The sequence below is a fragment of the Choloepus didactylus genome, chromosome 4, assembly GCF_015220235.1.
Source record: "Choloepus didactylus isolate mChoDid1 chromosome 4, mChoDid1.pri, whole genome shotgun sequence".
In the NCBI taxonomy this organism is placed as follows: Eukaryota; Metazoa; Chordata; class Mammalia; order Pilosa; family Megalonychidae; genus Choloepus; species Choloepus didactylus.
In genome coordinates, this window is record NC_051310.1 from 156,164,169 (window position 1) to 156,169,885 (window position 5,717).

Here is a 5,717-nt window from a genome sequence, read left to right on the forward strand (position 1 = left end):
TAACCCATGGCATCATTTGAAATTTGTTTTATAGCTACTTGTTAAATGGCAATTTGAAAGCTATACCTTTTTGTATATATGTTGTATTTCATAACAAGGAAATAAGTAAAACTATCATACTATAACTCATAATAACTATGGAAGTTTCCTATATATCTACTTGTTAAATCATACTTTGAAAGATATTACTTTTTGTATATATCTTGTATTTCATAATAGGGAAATAACTGAAAAGGGAATTGTAAAATATAATATTCTTTGAAATTTGCTCTCTTAACTTAAAATATAATATTCTTTGAAATTTGCTCTCTTAACTACTTGTTAAATTGCACTAGGAAAGTTGTCACTTTTAAGTATATATGCTATAGTCTACAATTTAAAAAATGAAAAAAAGGAAGGAAAGTGTATTTTTGTGGCAATAAAACATGATCCCAAACAGAAACACTGGAATGCAGGAAGAAATGGAGATTAATGAAAGAAAGGGTAACTATCTGGACAATATAGATTGAATATTCACTTTTCAAATTAACAATAGTAATGCAGTATCAGTTTAAAATATAAATAGGATTAAAATTAATGTGAAATGTGGGAACTATTATAGTGTTATAATAATAGGGAAAGATAAAACTAATAGTGTGAATATGGTTATAAGTCTAGGATGCATGTTTTAATCCCCAGGTTAGCCTCTAAAATAATAATAAGTAAATTCATAACTAGCAAATTTGTAGAAAGAAAGTTGGATATATGGAAAAAATGATTCCAAATTAAGACAAGAAATGATAGAAAGGGAGATATAAACAAGCTGGGTTAAATAGAAAATAGAAGGTAAGATATTAGATACAAACCAAAATTATTGGTAATTACACTAAGTGGAAATAGGTTAAAATACTTCATTTAAGTAACAGTCAGAAAGTATTTTTTAGAAAACACAATAATCTACGTAAGATATTCATCTTAAATATAAGGATATAGAAAAGTTGAAAATAGAAGGATGTAATAGAATATACTATATAAACTCTAGCCAAAAGACATTTGGAGTCCCTAACCAAAGAAATCTGAGTAGCTATACTAATATTAGTAAAGACAGATATTACATCAGGAATTATCAGTAGAGATACAGAGCAACATCTCAAAATGATTAAATGCGCCCCGCCAGGAAGATACAACAGTTTCTACTTCTAGTTGCACCAAATAACATAATGAAAAGAGTAGAAATTAATGATTAAAGGGCAATAAATAAATGTATATCCATGGTGGTAGGAATTATCACACATCTTTCAGTAGAATCATATGTAAAATATGACCAATACAATTAGTATTCTTTACCTGATTTGCATATATAGAATACATCACCTAAAATGAACAGAATACACATTCTTTTTGAGGACACATGGAATATTTATCAAAATTGACTGTATTCTAGGTCATAGAGTAAGCCTTAATCAGCTCCAAAAGACTTAAATCATGCAGAATATAGTCTCTGACCACAGTGGTAATAGACAAGAATTCAGTAACAACAAAAAATTATTAAACTTTGCTCCTATACCTAGCTAGATATAATCATCATTTTCCAAATGTACTGCAACAGAAAAAAACCAAGGCAAGGATTTGGAGTGGGGTAATGTTTTCAGTCTCTAGACAGCATAGTGTGACATAAACCTTGTAAACCTTACTTCCTGTCTGGAGGCAGAAATAAGTAGCAGCCCCAGGAATCCTGTAACCGCCCTCTCAGGCATTCAGAGAGGGTTGATCTCTGGGCTTGAATCAGACAAATTTCAACTAGAGAAGAAGTTTTATCATGCTCTGCGCTGGCCTGCTCTGGGCATTCATGGCCTCCTTTGGCTTCAGTATGTATGGCCTCAAACATACTTCCTCCTGGAGCTCAAAGATGGGACTATGCAAGTTATAGCAGGCAGGGGTAATTAAGAGGGAAGGGGGAAGGATGAAATACTATGTGACTTTTTAATTTGTCCCCATGCCATAGATTAATCTATTCCTTTTGACCCACCTGAGATATTTAGGAGAACCAACCCTGTTTTCTCCTCTTTCCCTTAGGATTCAGCATGGCTCAGAATGTAACCCAAGCTCGGATCACAGTGACGATGCAGGAGGGGGAAGCTGAAACCTTGGACTGCATGTATGAAACCAAAAGCAGTGTTTATAGTTTGTACTGGTACAAACAGCCTCCCAGTGGAGGGATGGTTTACCTTATTCATCAGGACTCTTCTAAACCAAATGCAAAACAAGATCGCTATTCCGTGAACTTACAGAAGGCAAGCAAATCCATCAGCTTCACCATCTCTTCCTTACAACTGTCAGACTCAGCAAAGTACTTCTGTGCTTTCTGGGATCCCACAGTAACACAAATGACAGTGAAAGATAATCAAAAACCTTAGAGCTCCATAACCAACAGCCACCTGCTCAGGGGCTTGGAGAAAACCCACGAACCACAGACAAGAAGGTAAGTACAATGGTAGCACATTTGGGACCTTAGAATGTAAACTTTCATTCTATGAATAATATCCCCATATTTCAGCTTTGTCTATAGAAGAGCATTCTTCCCTGAGTTACTCAGGTATATTCTTTGTATCTTGGGCTACATAAATACAAAGAAGAGTTTTTATAATTATTTATAAACAATTACATTGAAAATAACCTTATTTCAGGAAATTCAGGAGCAGTTAGTCGATTTTTGTTTTGAAGTTTTTGGATTTTCAGATCTGAAATAGCACTAATAATCATTCATTTTCTCCTCTAAGACTATGCTGATATTAACAGTTCTAAAAAATATAATAATGCATTCTATCCATTTAAATTTCATAAAAAATAAATTTTATAAATACATATATTTAGTTTTATGTATTTTAGTATGCAAATACATTGTTGTAAGTGGAATGAAATAGGTAAGAAGGCAACTTATCTTCTGAAAGAGCTGTATAGCCAAAATCAGCTTTGACTAAAACAAACTATGGTCATTAGTGATTCAAAATAATTCTTGGTCTCTTAATCAACCAAGACAGAAAGTGACAATGAAAACTACTTAAATGAAACCCCAAGGAGGCCATATTCCCCCAATATGTGGCCAAAGAAGATAATGGATAAGGAAACTATCCCAGAGGACTGAGCCACAGAATGTGGAAAACAATAGGAAAGAGAGCTCCTTGCAGCAGACACAAGAGCTTCCCCAAGGCAGGCATCACCTGGGGGTGCACAAGTCTCACCCAGGGGAGGAATTGCTTCAGACCAACACCGGGTGGGTCCCTTTTGCAACAGGGCTTTGTACTGAAATTATCCTGTTGCTTTTCCATCATTGTATATTGGATGTTGGGGTGTAGGAGGTTAAGTTTACTTGTTTTCTTGTTATTTGTTTTTTGCTTGTCTGTTAATTCTCTGGTCTCCAGATCAAGAGGAGCAACACAAAGCCCAAGGAAGGGACTCTAGGATTTCAATCAGAAGAGCCACTGAAAGGGGTTTCTCAGTTGTCACTCCTGGAGGATTATATGTGTCCAGCAAGTGGAGAGGAGATGAAAGTGAATTCTTAGTGACCAGGCAGAAGGCTGACTATGGCACACAATGGCCGTTCAACCATCTCCAGCTCTCCTCTCCTTCTGGGCACTCAGGAGCATTGGACACCTTTGCTCCCCTAACAATTGGCAGGGTCATATAACTTACCTTGGCCAAAGAAATGTGAGTAGAAATGGAATGTATGACTTCATGGTAGAAGCATTTAATTTCCTAAGCTTAACTTTTAACCTTTGCTTTCTCCATCTGGGATAATCATGAAACTGTGTGTTGATATGGAAGTTCAAACATCAGCCATCACATGTAGTATGGGTGATCTGGAGAATAGCCTTGATTCAAAATGAACTATGCATGTGCAAGAAATAAACAGCTTTTTTTTTAAGCCACTGAAATTTTTGAGTTGACTATTAGAGTAGCATAAAATATCATGAGATGACCTAAGCACAAACTTTACCTAAAGAAGAAAAAAGAGGGAACATTCCCCCAATTCATTTTAAGACGCTAGCATGATCATGATAACAAAATATGACCAAAGACATTTAAAAAAAAAAAATTCAGTCTCCTGGAGACAGTCAAAACTCGCCAATGCCAACTGTATTTCTAGTTGTCATGGCAGAGTTTTGGGAAAAGTTTTCAATTAGCAATAATCGCTCCTTGGATAAACCTCATTAGCTACCATACTTCCACTGCACAAAGCTCAAAGACATTTTTTTAAAAAAAGAAAACTTACAAAACAACCTCACTCAATGAGCATAAATTCAAAAATTCTAAGCAACATATTAGCAGAAAGCATTAGTAACATATAAAAAATAACAATATATCACAACCAACTTGGGTTTTATGCAAGGTTTATCTAACACTTGAAAATCAATCAAAGTAATAAACAACATTAATAAACATAATTTAATTATCTCAATAGATACACAAAAATATTTGAAGCAAAAATCTCATTTTCTTGTGGCCAGATTATTAAGATTTAATTTAAAGACTCAGTCTGTGTGAAAACGACAATGTCAAACTCTTAAATCTAGAGATGAATAGCTTGAAGCAGGTGTTGACTAAGTGTGAAGACTGCGAAGGGTATTTTATGGAAAAGCCTGATGCTTTCTGTTGTGTTAGGAGAAAGGAAAACATAAATCAAAATTGATGAAAAAAAAGTATTTGATAAAGAAGAAATATTCCATCATGACAAAGAAATACACTCCGAAACAAGTAGGAATAGGAAAATACTTCCTTGCTCTGGTAAAGAGTATATGCCACAAACATAGATCAAACAGCAAACTAAATGGTGAAATATTAAAAGCTTTCTTTTGAGATCTGGAGCAAAACAAGGAAGACAGACAGTAGTACTATTAAACTCTGTATGGGGAGTCCTAGCCAGAATAAGAAGGAGAGAAAAAGAAATAAAAGATTATGATTGTGATATAGACAATCCCATAGAATCTACAAATAAATTATGCTGCTAAATCAGTCTAACAAAAGTAATATTGAAAAGTTGCATTTTTATTTGCAAGCAACAAGCTGATAAAAATTAAATTAAAAATATCCTTAAAATAGCAATACCAAATAGAATTAACATTTTTAAAAGGATTATCAAGACCAGAACACAGAAAACTATAAAACATCACTAACAGGAATTAAAGAAGACAAAAAATAAATGGAGAGAATACACTATGTTCGTTCACGATTCAGAAGATGCACATTGCAAAGATGTCAATTTTCACACATTTGGTAAATAAATGCAATGATATCCCCATCAACGTCTCAATAGTGTGTGTGTGTGTGCAGGTGTGGCTGTGTGTGTTCATGTGCATTGTGTATGGACCTGGACAAGCCAATTCTAAGATATTTATGAAACAGGTCAAAAGTATTCAAGTCACTCTGAAAGAAGAACAAGATAGGAGGACTTCCTCTGCCTAGTATTAAACGTATGCATTAAACTGTGCAGTATTAGTGAAAGGATAGACACCTAGACACAGGCCCAGTCAGCTGACTGTCTTCCACTTGTGTCCCATATCCACTCTCCACTTTTCTCCTCCCTGCGGTCTGCCTCAGCAGGGAGGTGTGGATGATATACAAAGGGTCCACAGCAATAAGTCTCTTTTATCTTAATCTAGTGGAGTTCTTTGAATGAGGGGCCTCCTGCAGAAGATCTCAGAGAGGTATCACGGTGTGACCAGAGCACCTATTCCTCT

General features: G+C 34.9%; 1 non-coding gene across 1 annotated transcript; it reads right to left on the reverse strand.

Annotated features, from left to right (window-relative positions):
- Nucleotides 1-4,080: 4,080 nt before the first annotated feature.
- On the reverse strand, nucleotides 4,081-4,220 carry LOC119533753. Its single transcript, XR_005216860.1, has one exon. It is a non-coding gene; the product is annotated as a U4 spliceosomal RNA (small nuclear RNA).
- Between the last annotated feature and the right edge of the window lie 1,497 nt (nucleotides 4,221-5,717).